This window comes from Zea mays, chromosome 6 (genome assembly GCF_902167145.1).
Source record: "Zea mays cultivar B73 chromosome 6, Zm-B73-REFERENCE-NAM-5.0, whole genome shotgun sequence".
Classification (NCBI taxonomy): Eukaryota; Viridiplantae; Streptophyta; class Magnoliopsida; order Poales; family Poaceae; genus Zea; species Zea mays.
Genome location: NC_050101.1, coordinates 23,968,623 through 23,991,394, shown reverse-complemented (window position 1 = coordinate 23,991,394; position 22,772 = coordinate 23,968,623). Strand labels below are relative to the sequence as shown.

The 22,772-nt window shown below is 52.0% G+C and overlaps 1 pseudogene; it reads right to left on the bottom strand.

The window, feature by feature from the left end:
* Positions 1 to 10,336: 10,336 nt before the first annotated feature.
* LOC109940314 (uncharacterized) lies at positions 10,337 to 11,767 on the bottom strand (annotated as a pseudogene).
* Between the last annotated feature and the right edge of the window lie 11,005 nt (positions 11,768 to 22,772).

The following is a 22,772-nucleotide window of genomic DNA, read 5'->3' as shown; positions in this document are numbered from 1 at the left end:
GCAAGTCCTTCTCCACCATTTCTTGAGATAAATCAACCACGAGCTCCTCTCTGTTATCCAACGTGATCTTTGTTGTCTCCAACAGTGCCATCAGATGGGACATTGCCTCACCGCGCATCACCTTCAGACGGTACAGAGCATTCATGCACCGTACTGTCAAGTGCGCAGTCTGACCTGGGTAGATGGCCCAGATGTCCTTGGCATGCTCCACCCGATCCTTCCACATTGGGTCGTCCTCCTTCTCAGCGGGGAACAAGCCAATGGGGTGGGTAGCCAGCTCCAAGGGATGGAATCTGCAGAAGGTAGTCAATCCATGCAGAGCGATCGCCTCGATCGTGTCCTCTGCCCGGTACCCGAAAGACTCGGAGTCCAAAGAGCGCCATCCTGGCTGCAAGGGATGAGGCTCCAAGGTCATCCTCACCTGACAGCGAGGCACTCGGTGCTTCTCGAACTGCTGCACCGCGTACTGAGGGGGTGTCGTGTATCCGGCCCCCTGAAGTACTTCCCACAAAATGCGGGGAAAGCCCTCTCGTGCAAGCCCGTCAGTGTGGGTTAATGCATTTCCGTCATCGGAGGATCCGTGGGAAGTCATCTGTGTACGGTTAAGCGTAAGTAAAAGAAAAAGAATTATAAAAAGAACAAGGAAAAGTCAAACTCAGCCTTTCTCTAGTTAAGTAAAAAGGCACTAGGGACCTAGTTGGTTGTTATCTTGTTTTTAAGTCCTTTACTCAGTTATCCATTGCTTAGTTATGAATGCATGCATGCTCGTCCTGAACGACCTCACAACAAGATAAAAGGAATAGGGAGGAACTCCCATCCTGTAAAAGTGGCCTGTAGGGCCTAGTTACTTAGCCACCTAGCTACCCTTCTATTACCCTAAGGCTTCACGTCCTAGGTCTATCCTGCTCGTCCTACTATCTATCCAACCTTGTTTCTATCAAGTTTTATTTAGAAAATTGATGGTATTTACATTTTATTGATTCCTCTGTGCTGGTACAAGCTTCGATACCAGCTGTGGCGGAACTGCCCGAATTATTCCAACTTAAGTGCCCAAGTCCCGCCTTAGAGGCTAGACCACACTTAAATGGGAATAACCCATCAATCCCTCGGATCTAGTCCGACACGGCCACTGACAGGATCAAGTACCACAATCTCACTCGAAGGTGAGTCACAGAGCAAATACAATAAAGCATAAAACCATACATGTCACAATGTTAAATTATTACATCACCATCATAATCATCGGAGTTTTTGCAAAAGTATCCATCATTGTTTGAAGTGCAGCGGAATAAAACTAACGGTAATTAAACAGAGAGATGGGGAAGCCTGTCCCATCACTCCTCATGCTCCTCCTCAGCCGAGGCAGGGTCCCACTCAACAGTCCAACCCGGTGGCAAGGTGGACGTCCAAGTTATCCCAGCAACCATCTCCTCCAGAGAACCTGTAAAAAATTATGCCACAAGCAAGGCTGAGTATACTAATACTCAGCTAGACTTACCCGGTGTGAGGAGTCTACTCCTCTACCTCTAGACATGCAGCTGTTTGGTTGTGGGGTTTGGTTGCCAAAAGCACTAGCTGAGTTTCTAAATCAAGATTTTAACTTAGTCAAAGTTAAGTGTGACTCTCTTAAGGCTAAAAATGTACTATCTATTCATACAAAGTAGCAAACATTTTAGCAATCAACATCTTGTATCATCTCCGCATCATTCCACTTGTTACTCAATGTAGCAGCATGGATCAAGCAGTCTCATTAGCTGCGAGAAGCAGACGATTCGAATCGAGTTTTTATCCTTGCAAGGTAAACCTAAACACACGACATGCAGGGGCACTCCGTCCCCACACATAATCAACCGTCCCCATCGATTCCCCGTCAGCAGAACAGGGCTCACCGCCTTGGCGTACAATGCCTCACTGACCCCGACTGGCCGTCGTGCAGTGACCGCACTTGTACCCACCATAACCGGAATGGGAGACCTCGTCTCAGGTCGCGAGAGGGGCAAAGTCTACTGCTAGGTTCAATCAGGTACTAGGCTTACCGATTTACCATATTTCTCGGCATGTGTTTAGTACGTTCAAACGCTTGACTCATGGTACCACACCTTAATCCTTATTCAAATTTTTATCCCGTGAACAACCAATCCCCATGGATTGTTGCCCACACACCAACATCAGTACGATATGAAAGTGGGTACAATCAATGTCCTGACCTCGCGCGAGTGCTAGAAAAATCACTCGACTTCTACCGAGATCCTAATTAATAAAGCAGCTACTCGACCTAGCATACTAGTATTCATCTCAACGGGATTCCTGAGATCATGCAACTAGGGTTTCAAACAACTCCTACACTTAAGTGCACAATCAACCCTACAATCATTAAGTGAAGTAAAATAGCATATATAAACGGTTATGCATAAAACCGGGGCTTGCCTTCCAAAGCAGTGGCAGGCAGGTCCTCTGGTGCAGGCTCGGGTGCTGGATCTGGGGCTACCTCCTGAGCAGCTCCTTGCTCCGGCACGAGGATGTACTCTCCGTCAGCAAGATTACAGTCTATCGAAATGCAATGAACATGTATGTCATGATTATGCAAGATTTAAGAACATTAAGCTAAGGAAACTAAGTTAAGTAGTAACTTAGGGTTTTCTTAGTCATGCGGGGCTTCCAGTGGGTTAGGCTCAATACTCCTTAGGCTTGGGTTTTCAGTGAGGGTAACATAGGGGATTGGTATTGTCTTGATACATTTTAGTGGACAGATTACAAAGGTTTTAGGATAACATTAATTCACATTATTCATTTCCCTTTCCTTAATTTCCATTTAGGGTTTCTAGGGTAGGTTTGAACTACAACATGGTTTTAATAATTTCCAAAAATTATGTAAAAATTACAGTGGGTTGTCACTTGCTATTCTAGCTTGTTTTAAGAATTTGAGGCTTAAAGTATAAAAGCTAGGCTTTAAACAAAAATAACAACAGTTAGGCAAAATGGGCCACTTTACACTACACCTCTTAGTTAGGGGTAAGTTCTGTCCTAGAGGTTATTTTTGCTGGCATCCCATAGTAATAATAGGTCTCTGTGCTAAAAATCACAGAAAACTAAGGGGTGGTTATTTAGTTATGATTTTCTTAAGTTTAATGTCAAAAAGGCACTTTCTACTACATTATTATTTGAAAAATGTCAAACAGCAGATTTCATATTTTTCCTAAGTTCTTAATAACAAAACATTAGTTATCCCAAGGGTGGGGGTGTTTTTACCTTGGGGTTATTTTTGTGGAGTTTTTCTAAGTTTCACTTGTTTTATTAAAACAAAAGAGATCTTACTTATTTTACACTAAAACAGGGTATGATATATTTTTCCAGTGAACTATATTGAATAAGTAACCTAATAAAAATAGAGGTACTCTCTGGTTCATTAATTAAATTACATTTTCTATGTTCCTTATCCTTAAGCATATTATAGATCAAGGGGTAAAACTAACTTAAATGGGGTAGACAGAGAGGTTTAACATTTTTACTTGGTCTAGTAGGTAGATATAAGCTTCTCAAAATTTTTCTAACCCTGGTCAAACAATATTCCTATTTTTCCTTCTAATATTGAGTTTTGAGTAGTTTTCTTATTTAATTCAAAACTTCAGAAGGAAATACAGAAACCATGGGTTTTATTATTTTTATCTGATAGTTCATAAATTCCAAAATCTAGCAAAATTGGTTTGAACATTTTTGGATGATTATTCTTCAAGTTATGCATTTATTTAGCTATCTGTTATAACAAAAAGAAAAGAAATTTGAAAATGGAAAAGAAAACAGGTTTATGCTGAGGCCCCTGGGGTTTTTCCCTTTTCTTTTCTCACAGAACAGCCCTTGGTCCACTATTGGCTTGGGTCACTGACATTGCGCAAAGCCCCCTGGATTTAACTAAAATCTAACCCGCGCTCCCTGACCGGCTGAAACGGTACCCGCGGCATAGTTTACGGCGGTGGGGCTTACCGGCGGCAGTAGAGCTCCGGCGGGGTGGTCAGTGACGTCCCGGAGGTTGTGGCGGTCACGCCGATGTGCGGGTCGGTGTCGGAGGCGGTCGGAGCTACTCTGGCCACGAGCACAGGCGGCGGGGGTCGTCGGCGGCTCCTGCTCCGGCCAAACCACGACGGTATAGTTCAATTAGGTTGCACGAGGAGCTTCACGGGGTGACACAGAGGCCATGCACGCAAAGAATTGGAAAACGGTGCAGGGGCTTACCCGGTCCACGCGCGCCGGCGGGTTCTTGAACTCCGGTGAGCGCGATTGGGCTATTCCGGTGACGAGGGCCCCCGGGTCAAGCTTGAGCAAGTCTCACGGCTTCACCAGGAAGCTAACTGAGGGCTTAGATCGAACGGAGGAGGACGAGAGAGGGGCTGGCCACGGTAGTTGCTCTCGGGCGGCAATGGCGGGTCGCGGGGAGGTCGCCGGAGCTAATGGCTGGCTCGGGCAAGTCCGGCGAGGTACGGAGGAGGTAACGGGGAAGGCAGCCAAGCACTGGGGTGGGCTTTATAGCCGTGGCACGGGCGTGGTCACGGGCGGCCGCGGGCGCGCGGGGGTTCGCGCACGGGCGTGCTCTGAGCGTGCCCCCGGATGTCAGCTCGCGTCGAACACGTGGAAGCTTGCTTCTGCCATGGTTCAACGACCGATTAGAGTGCCATAGCGTGCGTATCTTGGCAAAGTCACTGTGTACGGTCGCTTCTCTGCTCTAAATCCTATCTTTTTGCTGTGAGTTCCAAGTCGAGATATGGTCGGGGTAGGGAGATAGAGAGGGAAGAAGTTTGCTGTGTCAGCCAAGCCCGAGCCGAGACAAAAGGGGTGTCAAGTCGTGTCTAGCGCCCTAGGGTAGGTGTCATCTCTTTCCAGGGTGTTCTAGGGTTAATTTGGCGCCATTTTGTCAATTGGGTCGAAAGGTTTTGAAAAGGGGATTAGGGTGAACGTGTGGAGTCTTTGTGCAAGGGTTAGTTTTTGTACTTAGGCAAAAACTGAATTCTCCCTTGTGCTGAAACTTAGATGAACTGTTTAGGGCTTTTGTGCAAACTTTTTGGGGGTACTTCCTTACTATTAATTGTAGGTTATTAAGTATATTACAACTTTTATATTTGGCCCAAACCATGATCATAAGGTTTACATGCTCTTTTGATCATGGCTTCAATTAGGGTTCCCATTGCCTATGGGGGGGTTTGCTTTAGGGTTTTGTGAAAACCCCACTTAGATGTGCATGATAAGCTAGGGCATGACATCCAAGGTGGATTACACTTGCTTAGGACCTAGAATTCCAAGTTTGGTATACTTTGCCCAATTCAATCTTCTTGTGATAATGGGTAAACAAAAGGGGGTAACCCTGGGGTGGACACCCTGAGTAACACCTGGGGTGTTACACCTGGGGTCGGGCGAGGCAGAGTTCGTCGTCTTCCGGGGCTGAGCCAGAGTCCGAGCCCTGGGGTCGAGCGAGGCGGAGTTCGTCGTCTTCCGGGGCTGAGCCCGAGTCCTAGCCCTGGGTCGGGCGAGGCGGAGCTTCCTATGGCGCTCGAGGCCGGACTTGGCTGCTGTCAGCCGCACTCTGCCGAGTGGTGCAGCAGTCGGAGCGGCGCAGGCGGCGCTGTCCTTTTGCCTGGCCGGTCAGAGGAGAGGCGAAGTGACTGCGGTCACTTTGGCTCTATTGACTAAAGGGCGCGCGTCAGGATAAAGGTGTCAGGCCACCTTTGCATTGAATGCTCCGGCGATACGGTCGGTCGGCGTGGCGATCGAGCCAAGGTAGCTTCTTGGCGAAGACTGGGCCTCGGGCGAGCCGAAGGTGTGTCCGTTCCTTGAGGGGGCCCTCGGGCGAGACGTGAATCCTCCGGGGTCGGCTGCCCTTGCCCGAGGCTGGGCTCGGGTGAGGCGAGATCGTGTCTCTTGAATGGACCGAACCTTGGCTTAATCGTACCCCATCAGGCCTTTGCAGCTTTGTGCTGACGGGGGTTACCAGCTGAGATTAGGAGTCTTGGGGGTACCCCTAATTATGGTCCCCGACAGTAGCCCCCGAGCCTCGAAGGGAGTGTTAATACTCGCTTGGAGGCTTTTGTCGCACTTTTTTGCAAGGGGACCGGCCTTTCTTGGTTGCATTTTGTTCCGGTGGGTGCGCGCGAGCGCACCCGCCGGGTGTAGCCCCCGAGGCCTCGGAGGAGTGGTTTGACTCCTTCGAGGTCTTAATGCGTTTCGCGATGCTTCGGCCGGTCTGGTTGTTCCCTCATGCGAGCTGGCCGTAGCCCAGGTGCACGGTCGGGTCCCACGTTCTCAGGCTGGTATGTTGACGCTGTCAACGGTTTGGCCAGAGCCAGGTTTGCGAGAGCAGCCCCCGAGCCTCCACACAGAGCGAGAGGACGGTCAAGGACAGACTCGACTTTTTTACATACGCCCCTGCGTCGCCTTTCCGCAAGGAGGAGGGGGGAAAAGCACCATGTTGCCCTTGGAGGGCGTCGAACATGGTGTCTCCAGTGAGCTGCTTACGGGTAATCCGAGTGGACGCCTGTGCCCCATTTGATAGGGGTCGGCTAGAGGCCCGGAGGCGTGCTCCAAAAGTACCTGTGGGTGATCTGCTGGACCCGGTCCCCTTTTGATGGGGTCCGAGGGCTCGATGCCTCCCTCTGATGGGATTCCATTACAAGATCGTTCCCGCTGGTCTTGGAAATGTCCTAGGTTACCTCGGGAGCATAGCCCGAGCCTTGGTTATGTATCGAACGTACCCAGGGTCATCCCTCGCTCTGCGTCTGAGGCGGCTATGAACCCTTCGAGGGCCAACCTACGAACCCCTGATCAGTAGTGGGCGCGGAGCCCGAGTGGCCTGAGGCGGCCGTTGAACCCTTCCGAGGGGCCGGCCTTCGAACCTCTGACCAGTAGCAGGCGCGGAGCCCGAGCGCTCTGAGGCGGCTGTTGAACCCCTCCGAGGGGCCAGCCTTCGAACCTCTGATCAGTAGGGGGGCTCGGGGCCCGTTTCCTTCGCGGAGAAGGATCCTTTTCGGGGTATCCCCCTTTCCTGGTCCCTGTTGCAAGAGAGAGAAAGAGGAAAAGGAAAAGGATAAGAAATCGAATGACGTGGCGCACCTTTTTTGTCGCGGTCATTATGGCGGAGGTGAAGCGTCGCCTGCTTCGCCCGCCAAAGGTGCCGCCTGTCCTGCCGCAGAGTTAATGCGACGGGACGAGTGGTTCACGGGGCAGTCGTTGCGCGCGTGCGAGCCTTTCGAGGAACGGAACACGGGCGCACCGTCTTCACGCCACGAGAGAGGGTTCCCTTGCTGTCCCTGGATGGGACGTGAGCTTGGCTGACGACGTGACCGCTGCTTCCGCCCGCCTGCCACCGCCATTACTGCTGGCCCATTTTTGGCCGTATTGACCGTCGCGCCTTCTCCCGCAGCTGACTGACCCGTGACCGATGCGCCTGGCTGGCACTGTTGGGTCATACGCAGGGTTGCCTCGAGCCGCGGTACTGGTTCCGCAGTCGAGGAGGCGCAGTAGTGGCGTGAGTGGCGGTGCAGTTGCTCGCACGTAGCAACCGGCACGCCGGTTGCATGACGTGTGGGCCTGGGCCTCCATGCTGGGTGCGTTGGAGTCGAAGGGGTGCGCCCACTTGGCGCGGTCGCATGCCGCCTGCATGGCTGTCCGCCCTTTCACCCGCTGGTCTGGGCGAAAGTGGAGGAATGCTTGTAACCGCTGGGCAGTTACGCGCACCGCGCGCGACGGTTTGGCTTCTTCTGCCCTGGGCCAGCTTGCATGACGCGTGGGACCCAGCCCCCGGGTCGTAGGGGGAGGACCTTGGAGCGTGTTGGAGAAGACTCAGCCCGCGATGGCTGAGGACGCAAGTGGGGAGAGTTGCCTTTAAAAGGAGGGTGACCCCCTTGAAAGGCAACCATGTCTTCGCGCTCCCTTATGCATCGCGTCTTTCCACCTTCCGAGCCCCCAGATGGGGAACACCCGCGATCCTTCCGCCTTGTCGTTGGAGGAACGCAACTTCGCGGAAGTTGGTACCTTTCAGCCATCGCTCGGCTTCAAGGATTTTCATCAGGCAGCCCGGCCGCATCCCCTCGCCGGTGGTCACCCAAGACGGTGACCACCAGCTCCTGGGTGGGGAGAAGCAAGCCGGGCTGCGGCCTCTGCCCCTCCCTCATCTTCAAGGATGTTCATCATCAGTGCTAGGGAGGGGAGTGCGCCGAGTTGGGGTCGGTCTCCGCGCGAGCAGCGGCCCGCTCCTTCCCTCAGCGATCGGGGGGAAGGGCGTTCGCCGTCTGTGGCGCTGGCAGCTGCCGCGTGTCCGGCTCTCCGGCCCGAGCGGCTTCGGTGCCGCTTCCGGTGCCACCTTCCGCCGCGGCAGCCGGAAGAGGTTTCTCTGCCGACGAGATAGTCAGTGCCGCCCGCGGACTGACCTCCAACTCTACGACCTTCTACTCGTCCTCTCCTCTCGAGTGAGGACGTGGGCGAGGGCTTTATGGCAGCAGCATCCGTCCTGAGGTCATCGCTGCTGCTGTTCGGCCCCTCGGAGCAGAAGTCGTCGTCGTCGCTGTTGGAGCGGGCGGCGGCGAGCCATCCGTTGGCCTTCTGTTGCTCCGCAGGCCCCCCAATCGTGTGGGGTTGTTCGTACCTGCGGAGGCAGAACCGGAGTTCCATTTATAATGGCACCTTGAGTGCCGGTTGTGGCAGAACCTCCCAAGTTATTGGGCCCACATGCACCTGTCCTTGTCTTAAAGACCTCAGACGACTATGCATGTGCACCAAATAACTTAACAGGATCCGTCTGATTGCCCCAAGGACATCGGATAAACCACTTACAACCAGAACCGCGGGATTAAGTAACACAAATCACACACACAACATTTTTGCAGCGGAAATCTTATTACCAAATTTTACAGGTTACAAAAAATTTACATTATTTTATCGGAGTGATTACAAAAGTATAAGTTTGAAATATATGCTAGCTCAAGTGATCATCCTCAATAAGAAGTATAGAAGGGTTACTTATACTTATAAGAAGGCCGAGCCCACTGGCACTTAACACCATCAACAACAGCACAAAGTTAGAACCTGAAAAACAATAGGGAATAAAACCCTGAGTATGAAATTACTCAGCAAGTCTTACCCGACTAAAGAAAAGACTCTCAAGGGTATGCTGGCTTAAGGGAGTCAAGGTAAGGCTTTTCAATAATCAAAGACTCTGTTTTTTGCAGAAATGCTTACTAAAGTGGATACTTAAAAATCCAATTTTATTTGTCAAGTTAAGTAAAATTACCTGCAACTAGAGTTCTTTCTACCCTAGTTCAATCACTTGACCTGCACTAGCCAATTTCTTAACAAACCCATCATCTTTAGTGGATTGCTACGTGTAAGTCAGTGACCAAGTCTTCATAACCGCGAAGGTACGGCGATCCGAATCGATTATACTCAGCTGAGGATCTCCAATCACACGACATATGTAGCACTTAACCCTTGCATATGTCAACCCGCCACCGGGTTTCTTAAGACCAGATCAGGTTCACGCAAACCGAGAGCACAGATACACCACCGTCCAGCCTCTTGCTACAGAGGGTACACGCTACTCCCGCCACCGCTCCACGCCCATTTCGTGTTATCTTATTCTGGCCTTAGTCTGCCCGAGGCAAGGCTTACCCATGACGAGGCATGTGACCAGTTAAAGGGTCCTCGATCATCAAGCCTACATCGACAAGGTCCTTAATCGACTCAGACGGAGACACTACACCGAGACTCCTTTCTCGTGCAAGTCAACCGCCCGGTATCAGCTTAATCTTTTAACCCAAAAACTTGGTACCTGGCAGAGGTACATCTTTTCCGATGTTGAATCCATCACGGCCATGATGGATTCACCATCAAGTTTTATTTTCGAAAACAACCCTCCCACTTTGCCAAACATCTTTTGTAAAACAAATTCTTTTGTTTTTCTAAGCAATACTAAGCATAGTAAAACCTTTTTGTAAAAACAGGGTTTCAAGGAGGGTAATCAAAATCAAGGAAGGTAATGCAGGAATTGTTTAATCAATCAACTCCTATCACCTAATGCAGCAAGCAAGTGAGAAAGATTTTAAAAACATCAAGGGAGGTGGCAAATGCACCGGGGCTTGCCTGAGTAACACTAGGTTAGTGTTGTTAGACGATGTCCGTTTGACGAGTATCCCTCAACCGAGTACTTGTTTGATTTAACCATCTTCAGGTTGGTCCATCAGCTTCATCCTGCGGATTAGCCCGCGCTTGGTGTCGACTTGGCTTGTCTTCCGCATCACGTGATTATTTATCGTCCTGAATGAAATGCATTATGCATATGCATATAAGGAACAATAACACTAGATATTATGATGCTACGCAAAAGAGAAATAACCTATTTAATGACGAGACATTACAGACACTAATTATCGATATATTGTTACTTACGACAATCATGTTCTTACAACCTAGCTAAACAGTCAAGGTAGCAATCAACATCCATTCCAAGCATGAGATCGACCAACACATAAATTATCATACCTAGTCTAGAGAACACACTAAACGACTTATAACTTTTAACTTCAAAATTCTCGGGCACCTAACACTTATAAAATTTGATAGAAGAACTTTCATCAACTTGCTAAACTAATTTACCGGATAACCTGTGTATTATATATATTTACCAATATATTTATTGCATAACCCTAAAATTTAACTTAATCTCTACATCGAGTAATAAACAAGAGAATCATCACAATCAATTTTTCATGCTACCATTTATTTAGTTGCCAGGAATAATAAATCAACTTACCATAATTAACTCGAGCTGAAGTTGCGAGGTCAACGACGATCCTACGGACGAGGTCTCGGATTTGAAGGGCGATGCGGCAAAATTATTGGAACGGTGAGAGTCGTGGATATGGTTGTTGTTGAGGCGATTGACGACTGGTTCGAGCTTTTTGGTCGTGCTCTCGGTGAATATTACTCGGCTAGCTTCGTCTTCACCCGACGCACAGAACGACGACAGGATTATGTCTGAAGCGAGCTGACGAGGTGGGTTTGAGCAGAGGATGACAGGTTTGACGACTCGACGCTAAACGTGAACCCGTCAGAACCCGATGGATGAGGAGTGAGCGCATGCGGCGCAAACAGGACGCAGCCAACAGGGGAGCTTCGATGGCGAGCAACTAAGAACGGCTCGACTACGACGAACAGACAGCTCGCGACCAGCGGGAGGGGCTCAACACGCAACCAAGGAATGGAGCAAAGGAAGCTCCGAAACAGCCTGGCGCGCAGAGGAAGAAAACCACGACGCACGCAGCAAGGTGACGGCGCACAGGAACGCGGCAAGCAGGGGTCGGAGGCGAGCTCCACGGCGAGCAGAGCAGGGGCTGGGTGCGGCATGGGAGAGCGAGCTTGAGGGACGCGACCATTAATTGGGAAGAACTGAAGGGAGCTCCATGGAGGTCGCGCGGTCAGGCGATTTTGAGGGAAGGACGAGCGGGGAAAGCAGACGAACTCCCGGGCTGAGGCCATTGACGGGCAGAGGGAGCTCGGGCGCCGACGAACCAGCAGGGGAAGACGCCATGGGGATGAGAGAGGTCCGCGCGCAGAGGGTTTCGCGAGCTGGGCGAGCAGAGGGATGGCCGGTAGCGCTGGGAAGAGGCCGAGCGCCATGAGGAAGAACCTCGGCGTGCAGGATTTTATCCAGTGTTTAAGCGGCTGATGAAAATATCAACAGAGGAGCGGCGCAAGAAGATAAGAACGACGGCTGTGACCTCACCGGCGGTGAGCGGCTGGGCGGCAGGATTTTTCCGGCGGCTTGAGCGACGTGGCTGGAAGAAGCAAGAAACCATGGCGCGTGTAGAGAGGAATAGAAGAAAGATCAGCAGAGACAGGAGGATAGAACGGTGGGAGAATAAGTGCCAACGGACGGTTGGAAATATCAGGGATTCAGGGGCGGCTGTAGAGGATAGGACTGCTGGGATTTTTTTAATTTCTCTTTCTTCTTTTTTTATTGGAAAATCACATATATTTCAGATCAGGATTTCTAGCGACGAGTAAAGAATCGATGCGCGATATAATAAACGGCTATACACATTATTTCCTCGGATCCCGAAACGGGACATCCGAGATGTACGATTCTGACTAAAATTAGTTTAGATAATTTTCGTGACTATTCCGGCCACGATGTAAACGGACCAGATCGACACGAGTTCGGCTTCGGTATTTTAATCTGCTCTGCATGATTCGACCGAAATTAGCCGAAACCAAATCCGCGAACGTATACGCGATTTCGTCGCCAAAACAGCGTGCGGACGGATAAATTGGATCTTAACCTCGCGCACGAGTTCGCGCCACACAGATTATTTTGCCCCGAACATTTTAGTCGTTGAGTTCAAATTAATTTGTTCAGGATAGAATCATCAAAGTGGGTCGGGCTTCCGATTTCATATTCGCGCGAGCGATGAGTTTTAAATAATCACCGGACGCACCGATTTTTGGAACAACTATGTTCCGAATATCACGAAAATTTCGGAAGAGCCCGGATAGATAGAAATAAAAACGATGCCGCACTCGCGACAAATAAAACAGATGCGATACTAAAATCGCGATAGGCGAAGATAAGTGAAATTTTGCATCCGTTTTATCCACTGATTACGTGCTTATATCCTTACTCGCTGTCGAGCAGAATATAAACACCTGGGGTGTTACACCGGTGTCTATTCATTGTGGCTTGTCGGGGCCTGAACGTGTATGTATTTTCGGCACGGAGTCATGTTTTTTCCTCATTTCGAGCACTAAGACTCGCCTGTCGGCTATCTGAACCGTTTCACCAAGTGTGAGTTGCCTCGTGCGAAGGTGACGAGTGAGGTATCCGTATCCCGGAGGTGTAGGAGTCCCTCGGCTCGGTCAGTCTTGCCGCCCGAGGCTTCTCTTGCTTAGTTAAAGGAACCCCTCAGCTGCCCTTCGATGAGCCGAAGCCGGAGGTAGCGGTATCAGCATGGACAGGGGCAGAGTTGGCTCGAAAAGAAGATTTGGTCGGCTGGAGCCTGGCCGGGTCGTCCGCTGGCGGGACCGACGCCGGAGTTGAGTTGTCGAGGCCACAAACCGAGCTGATGTCCTCGGGGGAAAACTGGCTAAGGCTTCGGGGTGGCCGGCCGAGCCGTCTGCTCAAGCCGGATTCCTAGAGAAGACCCTAGCAGCGGTGGCCCGGGTGTGGTGCTGATGTCGTCCTTCGGAGTGGGGATCCTCCAATCGCGTCGCCATCCGAGGCTAGGTCGGACCTCGCCGAAGGTGTAGATGACGCCGAGGGTGCTGCTGCTCCCTTCAACTGTCAAGGTCCGAGCCTGCAGGATCGGGTTATATTGTAGTGTGCGTATGTTTTCTGCGGCCGCCGAGGCCCAAACCTAATGTCGTCGTGTTGTAAAGCTGCGTTTCTTTTCCTCTTGTTTCGAGTATCTGGACTTATTTGTCGGTAATAGAATTGTTTGTCCGAGCGAGAGTTACTTTTCACGAAAGGTGATGAGTGAGGTATCCGTATCCCGGAGGCGTAGGAATCCCTCGGCTCGGTCGGCCTTGCCGCTTACGTGTACTCTTACTCGTCCGTAGGATTCTGCTATCGATGTAGCTGAGAAGGCCCGAAAAATCGTTTTGGCAGAAGAGTTTTCGAGCGTGAAGACTTGTTCGGTCCGCAGAATCACTTATCCGAGCGTGAGTTACTTATCGCAGAAGGTGATGAGTGAGGTATCCGTATCCTGGAGGCGTAGGAGTCCCTCGGCTCGGTCAGCCTTGGCTGCTTACGTGTACTCCGTCGTTTTCAGGATCCACTTTCGAAGTAGTCGAAAAGCACGAAAGACATTCTGGCAGAAAAGATCTTTTTCCGAGGAAATTTTTGACGCAGAGGGGGTTCCCCCCTTTTAGCCCCCGAGGGAGGGTCGGGCTTTGCCGAGGCAAGGCTGACCCTTCCTTGATGACTAAACTTTGTGCGTGAGAGAGGTGTATGAACGACTTGAAAGCATCTTAAGGGTAGAAGCGACGTAGCTGTCAGATGTTCCAAGCGTTGCTATAGACCTCGCCTTGACTGTTGGCCAGCTTGTATGTCCCGGGCTTCAGAGCCTTGGCGATGACGAACGGCCCTTCCCAGGGAGGCGTGAGCTTGTGCCGCCCTCGGGCGTCCTGTCGCAGCCGAAGCACCAAGTCGCCCGCTTGGAGGTCTCAGGACCGAACCCCTTGGGCGTGGTAGCGTCGCAGGGACTGCTGGTACCGCGCCGAGTGTAGTAAGGCCATGTCCCGAGCCTCTTCCAGCTGGGCCAGTGAGTCTTCTCAGTTAGCTCGATTGCTTTGGTCGTCGTAGGCCCTCATCCTCGGGGAACCGTATTCTAAGTCTGTGGGCAAGATGGCCTCGGCCCCATAGACTAGAAAGAACAGTGTGAAGCCCGTGGCTCGTCTCGACGTTGTCCTCAGACTCCAGACCACCGACGGGAGCTCCTTCATCCATCGCATGCCGAACTTATTGAGGTCGTTGTAGATCCGAGGCTTGAGTCCTTGCAGAATCATGCCGTTGGCACGCTCTACTTGCCCATTCGTCATGGGGTGAGCCACGGCGGCCCAGTCCACCCGGATGTGGTGATCCTCGCAGAAGTCCAGGAACTTTCTGCCGGTGAACTGGGTGCCGTTGTCGGTGATGATGGAGTTCGGGACCCCAAAGCGATGGATGATGTTGGTGAAGAACGCCACCGCCTGTTCGGACCTGATGCTGTTTAGGGGTCTGACCTCGATCCACTTGGAGAATTTGTCGATGGCGACCAGCAGGTGCATGTAGCCCCCGAGTGCCTTCTGCAAGGGACCGACGAGGTCCAGACCCCACACAGGAAACGGCCAGGTGATGGGTATCGTCTGCAAAGCCTGAGCGGGCAGGTGTGTCTGCTTCGCATAGAACTGACACCCTTCGCAGGTGCGGACAATTCTAGTGGCGTCGGCCACCGCCATCGGCCAGTAGAAACCTTGTCGGAAAGCGTTTCCAACAAGGGCTCGAGGCGCTGCGTGATGACCGCAAGCCCCCGAGTGTATTTCTTGCAAGAGCTTCAGGCCTTCGGTGATGGATATGCACCGCTGGAGGATGCCTGAGGGGCTGCGGTGGTAGAGCTCCTTCCCGTCCCCCAGCAAGACGAACGACTTGGCGCGCCGCGCCAACCGCCGAGCTTCGGCTCGGTCGAGGGGTAGCTCTCCTAGGTGGAGATATTGTAGGTACGGGGTCTGCCAGTTTCGATTAGGCGTGACCCCACTCCGCTCCTCCTCGATGCGCAGTGCCTCACCCTCGGGGGCCAAGGGTGCCTCGGGCCGAGCCGAGGGTGCCTCGGGCTGGGCCAAGGGTGCCTCGGGCTCGGGCGCGTCGTCGGTCTTGACAGAGGGTTGATGCAGGTCTCGGGAGAAGACATCCGGGGGAACCGTTGTTCGCCCTGAAGCTATCTTAGCTAGCTCGTCCGCAGTCTCGTTGTAGCGTCGGACGATGTGGTTGAGCTCGAGCCCGTAGAACTTGTCTTCCATGCGCCGAACCTCATCGCAGTAGGCTTCCATCTTTGGGTCGCGGCAGTGGGAGTTCTTCATGACTTGGTCGATGACGAGCTGCGAGTCACCACGAGCGTCGAGGCGTCGGACCCCTAGCTCGATGGCGATGCGCAACCCGTTGACCAGAGCCTCGTACTCAGCCACATTGTTGGACGCCGGGAAGTGGAAGCGTAGCACGTAGAGTAGGTGCTTCCCGAGGGGCGAGATGAAGAGTAGGCCCGCGCCTGCCCCTGTCTTCATCAGCGACCCGTCGAAAAACATGGTCCAGAGTTCCGGTTGGATCGGAGCTGTCGGGAGCTGGGTATCGACCCATTCAGCCACAAAATCCGCCAAGACCTGGGACTTGATGGCCTTCCGAGGGGCGAACGAGATCGTCTCGCCCATGATTTCCACCGCCCACTTTGCAATTCTACCCGAGGCCTCTCGGCACTGGATGATCTCCCCCAGAGGGAAGGATGACACCACAGTTACCGGATGAGACTCGAAGTAGTGTCACAACTTTCGCCGCGTCAGGATCACCGCGTATAGCAGCTTCTGAATTTGCGGGTAGCGGATCTTGGTCTCGGACAGTACCTCACTGATGAAGTAGACTGGCCTCTGGACGGGCAATGCATGCCCCTCTTCTCGTCTCTCAACCACAATCGCGGCGCTAACCACCTGAGTGGTAGCGGCGACGTAGATCAAGAGGGCTTCTCCGGTGAGTATGCTTGGTGAAGCACTCGGCCTTCAGGAGGCACCAAGATGGGTGCGTTCGTGTGGAGCGCCTTCAGGTTCCCGAGGGATTCCTCGGCCTCAGGGGTCCAAGTGAAGCACTCGGCCTTCCTCAAGAGGCGGTACAGAGGCAGGCCTCTTTCACCGAGGCGCGAGATGAAATGGCTCAGAGCCGCAAGGCATCCCGTGACCCTCTGTACGCCTTTCAAGTCCTTGATGGGCCCCATGTTGGTGATGGCCGCGATTTTCTCCGGGTTGGCCTCGATGCCCCGCTCGGAGACGATGAACCCCAAGAGCATGCCTCGGGGGACCCCGAAGACACACTTCTCAGGATTGAGTTTTACGCCTTTCGCCTTGAGACATCGGAATGTCACTTCAAGGTTGGAAAGGAGGTCGGAGGCTTTCCTCGTCTTGACTACGATGTCATCGACGTAGGCCTCGACCGTTCGACCAATGTGTTCGCCGAACACGTGGTTCATGCACCTTTGGTAGGTCGCACCCGCATTCCTCAAACCGAACGGCATGGTAACATAGCAGTACATGCCGAAGGGTGTGATGAAAGAAGTCGCGAGCTGGTCGGACTCCTTCATCCTGATTTGGTGATACCCTGAGTAGACATCGAGGAAAGACAGGGTTTCGCACCCAGCAGTGGAATCCACGATTTGATCGATGCGAGGCCGAGGGTAGGGAACTTTCGGACATGCTTTGTTTAGACCAGTGTAGTCTACACACATCCGCCATTTCCCTCCTTTCTTTCTCACAAGCACAGGGTTGGCAAGCCATTTGGGATGGAATACCTCTTTGATGAACCCTGCCACCATTAGCTTGTGGATCTCCTCACCTATGGCTCTGCGCTTTTCCTCGTCGAATCGGCGCAGAGGCTGCTTCACGGGTCGGGCCCTAGCTCGGATATCCAGCGAGTGCTCGGCGACATCCCTCGGTATGCCGGGCATATCCGAGGGACTCCACGCGAAAACGTCGGCGTTTGCGCGGAGAAAGTCGACGAGCACTGCTTCCTATTTGGGATTGAGCTCAGAGCCGATCCGGATCTGCTTGGAGGCGTCGTTGCTGGGGTCGAGAGGGACGGATTTAACCGTCTCCGCTGGCTCGAAGTTGCCGACGTGGCGCTTCACGTCTGGCGCCTCCTTGGAGAGGCTCTTCAGGTTGGCGATGAGGGCCTCGGATTCAGCGAGGGCCTCGGCGTACTCCACGCACTCCACGTCGCATTCATACGCGTGTCGGTGTCGGTGTTTTGGGTCCGACCGCACACCCGGGGTTGCCCCTCAAGGTGTTTTTAGGAGTAGGACGGTGTCGCCAACTGTAGCAAAATGGTTCGTGCCAGATGCACGAGGGACAATGGACAATGTTTACAGGTTCGGGCCGCTTAGAGATGCGTAACACCCTACGTCCTGGTGAGTATGCTTGGTGAATGAGGTTACAAGGGAGCTCTCCGAATCGAGAATGCAGAGAGTTGAGGTGGGTGGCTGAGTAATAGGGTCGATCGTTCTGAAGGGGTGCCCCCTAGGCCTTATATACTCGACCATGGGGCAATACACGTGGATATGATAATAATGTGTAACTAAAAGATAGTGAATTGTTTGAGTTTATCTCCCTATAGTTCTACCAACCTATCCTCGCATGGCTCCGTTGCATGGGGGCTCCAGCGCGGGAAAGTCGGATCTCTGTTGTGGTCGCTCGCTCAACGTTGTGGGCCGTCCGGGCTTGCACCAATCCGGCCTCATGTCAACCTGCTTCGCTGATTGTCCCTCCCCAGGCCCACGAAAGAATGGCCTTACGATTTATTGGGCCCTTGGGCCTTTCGTGAGGTCTTTTACTCTTCCAGTGGACCCGGGGGATATCTGTCCCCCACAAGCCCCCGATCTTTGGGTTGATTTTGAGGTAATCAGCCCAAAGATCCCAGGTCCAGCTTGCAGGTAATTTGGGAAAAACGATTTCTTACTGTCTCCTCCTGCTTTGATCACTTGTAAACTAAAGCTTTGTTTCGTGCTTGTGCCTTAGAGATCGGCATTTCATTTTGTAGGACCCTGAACTTCATTGGGTGCACCGGAGGTGCACCCAATGGGTGTAGCCCCCGAGCTTCGAGTAGATTTTAGAAAATAATCTACTCGAAGGTCTTCATCAGAAATTATTTTCATCTTTACTCCTGCGCTTTGGTTGAGGGCTAGCCTTGTCTTTAATCTTGTTTTATGCCTTAGAGGTCGGCACCATCTTGGCTTGAAATGGTGATTCATGGGGTGCACCAAAGGTGCACCCAATGGGTGTAGCCCCCGAGCTTTGAGTGGATTTTTGAAAACAATCCTCTCAAAGGTCTTCGTTTTGTGTCCTTTTGTTGAGAATAACCCTTTCTTTTTTCTGAATGCCTTAGAGGTCAACATTATGTCATCCATATTATGCTTTAGAGGTCAGCATGTATTTTGTCTTTTTCAGCCGAGTTCGTGATCTGCCCATATCTCGCTAGGTGGTGCAATTTATTTGCTCTGCAGCTGGTTGGACATTTGATGGACGTTCCCTGTCTAGTCTTCACGTCGCTTATGTTGGTCAGATTCTGTACTTCCCCGGCTATATTTGGCTTTCCTCTGTTCCTTACTGATATCTCATTTTTGTCTTGAGGTATTCATTGCATGCCCTGCACGGATGTGACAGTTTTGAAAAATATACTGATAATTCCTGGGCGTCCCCCCCCAATGGGTGTGGGCAAGGGACGGCTTGGTACGCTGAGTGTTTTAGCCGGCTGCTTCTGAGTAGTAATGTGATGTGACGGCGGGTGTAATCATATCATCCGCGCTGTTGACTGGAGTCCCAATGGGTGTTGTGCTGCGTGAAACGGCGTCAGCTGCCTGACGTGTCTTCAGACGGGTTGAAGTGCTTATTGAATGCTTTGCAACTGTTCAGTGACTGTGGTTGGAGGTGAGCGGTTGCCTTTTCCTTCTATTAATAATGTCGTTGTCTCTCCAGCTTTTTCACATCTTTGCTGTTCTCTGTTGCTTGCTTTTCTTCTCTCCCTTTCGGTTCCACCATGGGCAAGAACAACAAGCGCAAGCGTGAGCCAACTCCTCCATCGGAGGATTTTGGTGACTCAAAGTACTCAGAGGAGGAGTTCTCCTCTGAGTCTGAGGGGTCTCCGGCTCCCATCCCCCTGTGTGAGTCATCTAACGACTCAGACGACTCCCAGGGGCTCGTGGCGGAGGTCTGGACGTACATCCGGGCCGTCGAGCGCTCCGGGCTCGAGGGCTCGGATGAGTCGGAGTACTCCTCGGATGAGGAGGACTCGTCCGAGGAGGACGGTGGCGGCGACAATGACGACGACGACGACGACGAAGGCGGTGGCGGCGGTGACGGTGACGGCAGCGGCAGGGGCGGCAGCAGCGGCAGCAGGGATGGCGACGGCGGCAGCAGCAGGGGCAGCAACAGGGGCGGCAGAGGCAGCAACAGGGCAAGTGGCTAGATGCCACTGGTCCTTAGATGTTAGTATAGTATATGTAGAATAATGTAGTAGTATTTAGTAGTGTAGAGTAGTATAGCGTAGTGTAGTAGTAGTAGTAGTAGTAGTATAATGTAATGTAGTAGTAGTAATAGGGAAGTATCAACTCATAAGGAGTTGATTTGTAAGTATGATATCTTCCCTTTAATGAAGAAATTATGTTGCCTTCTCTGTGCCAATTATCCTGCTTATTTGTGAAGTTGATTTCCTTGGAGTTCGTAAGTAAATAACTGGCATCGTTTCGACGTTTTTAGAGGTAGCTGCCGAGTAACTTGTAGACGACATCGGAGTTTTAGAGGTAACTGCCAAGCGACTGAAGACAACATCAGTGTTTTAGAGGTAACTGCCGAGCGACTGAAGACAACATCGGTGTTTTAGATGTAGCGCCGAATGACTGAAGACAACATCAGCGTTTTAGAGGTAGCGCCAAATGACTTGAAGATAACGTCAGTGTTTTAGAGGCAACGCCGAGTGACTTGAAGATAACGTCAGTGTTTTAGAGGCAACGTCGAGTGACTGGACACGATGTCGGAGTTTTAGAGTCAACTACCGAGCGACTTGAGGGCGACATCAGTATTTTAGAGGTAATGCCGAGCGACTTAACACTATGTCGGAGTTTTAGAGTCAACTGCCGAGCGACCTGAGGGTGACGTCAGCGTTTTAGAGGTAACGCCGAGCGACTTGAAGACGACGTCAGCGTTTTAGAGGTGACGCCGAGTGACTGAATACGATGTCAGAGTTTTAGAGTCAACTGCCGAGCGACTCGAGGGCGACGTCAGCGTTTTAGAGGTAACGCCGAGCGATAGCGGGCTACGTGGGCCACTTTGAGGATAATAGCCGAGTGATGATGTGGCGCACCGGTGTTTTAGAAATAACTGCCGGGTGATGATGTGGCACGCCGGTGTTTTGGAAATAACTGCCGGGTGCTTACTGGGCGCTTTTTGAAACGGTATCTGGCTCGGGAATATCCCATAAGTGCTGCGCTTTTAGCCGCCTCTGCTTTCCGTGCCCTAGTTCTTGGTTTCTTGCTTCCGAATCCTCTCTGCAATCCGCCTCCCATTCTGCTCGCCGGTAGAATCGAGATGGCGCCCAAGCGGAAGGCCTCGAGTTCGTCTGCTGCGGTGATTCCTCCAATCGACCCCAACAACCAGTTGCCTTTCGCAGGTAACCACATGTCTGTCATCTCCGAGCCCGAACTTCTCCACCTTGTGTCCATCGGGGTTCTTCCCCCGAGGGAGCTCTGCTCTTGGCGGATTTGCCATGGGGTCACTGTCCCGACACAGGATACCCATGAGTCCGTGATTTACGCCCCTTTCCTTCTCCGCGGCCTCGGTCTTCCCATTTCTCCTTTTTTCCGCGGCCTCCTTGATTTCTACCATCTTAACTTGACCCATCTGAATCCCAATTCTATCCTGCAAATTTCCATTTTCGTTCATTTATGCGAAGCCTTTCTTGGCGTGCTGCCACATTTTGGGTTGTGGAAGTACTTGTATCACTGTCGCCCTGGGATGGCCGGAGGACAACATCAGTTGGTTGGGGGTGCTAGCTTGGAGATGCACCGTGGGAGGAAGACTGAGTATCTCGAAATCCCTCTCAAGGACTGTATCAAGGGATGGCGCTTGGAGTGGTTCATTGTCGAGAATTATGGAAACTCTCTCCCCCCTCGGTCGGGAAGACAGCCGGACGTTCGCACCCCGAGTTGGACCGAGTCCCCCATGGATCAGGAGGTAGCTGGGGCAGGTGCTTTGCTAGCTAAAGTTGGGTTGCTGAAGGAGAGGGGTCTGACTGCTGAAGCTGTGGTTGCTGATTTTGTCTTCAAGAATATTCAGCCGTTGAAAGACAGGGCATACCCGGCTTATCTGTATCGAGGCCTAGCCGACTCAACTCGGGTTACCAACAGGAAAATTCCTTTTGTGGACTTGGTGAACCGACTTGAGATGATCCTTAGAGGGAAGGTGTCAAATGTTTGTGCTCCAGTGGCATACTCAGCCTGGAACTTGCCTCCTCCCAAAGCCTTCACTCTTTTTGTGTCGAATCCACCTGTCACTGATGGTGGTTTGGGCCTTAGAGTGCGACCCTCTACTGAAGAAGTTAGCGCCTTGGTTGCTTCGCTCGGGGAGATTCCTGATGATGAACGGCAGGTCCATTTTGAGGTGCCCCTGAATCCTAGTGATGCAGAGATAAGTGCTATGCTTGATTTCCTGGCTGAGGACTCTTCTGATGCTGCTCCTGCTGGGGCATCAGTGGTGGCGCCCCTCCCAGAGGCTGATACGACCTTGGATATTCAGAAGCCTGCCAGTACTCGCCCGAGGCGCCCTTGCCGAGCTAATCAACCTGATCCTTCTGCTGATGAGCAGAAAAAGAAAAAGAGACGCCTCCGGCGAGTATCCAGTTTGGATCGGGATGTTGGTACTTCGGTTCCTACTGCTGAAGAAGTGCCTGTGACTGAATTTATTGACGCTGACCCCAATGGGTGTGCCCGATCAGCTGCTGATCCCAATGTGGGTGCTCCATCTGTTGGTGATCCCAATGGGGGTGCTGCCTATGTTGCTAATGAAGACGACGGGGAGGAAGAGGATGAAGTTCCTTTGACTCAGAAAAACAGTCGGCAGTTTATCGCTAGTGGTGAAAGTAGTGGAGTTCCTTCTCCTGCTTTGTCTGCTCTCATTGGTCTGCAAGAATTGTCCCTGGCAAATTTTGATCAGACTCTTGAGGATATGGTTCCAGAGGATTTGTTATCGGAGCCAGCAGATGATGGTGTGATGGAGGTTTGTGCTGATGTGCTTGATGCTGGGTTGAGGTCATCCCGTGCCTCGTCGACCTTAGAGCGCGATCTTGAGGGTCAGGAGACTGACTTGGATCGTCCTGGTCCCATGGAAGTAACTGAGGGCCCATCAGCCTTAGAGGTGGCTACCGCAGAGAACTTGGACCCCAAGGATGGTGTTGACACATGCCCAGCCCCCAAGGATGGTGCCGGGGATGACTTAGTTCGGGTGGGTAGTGCAAGCCA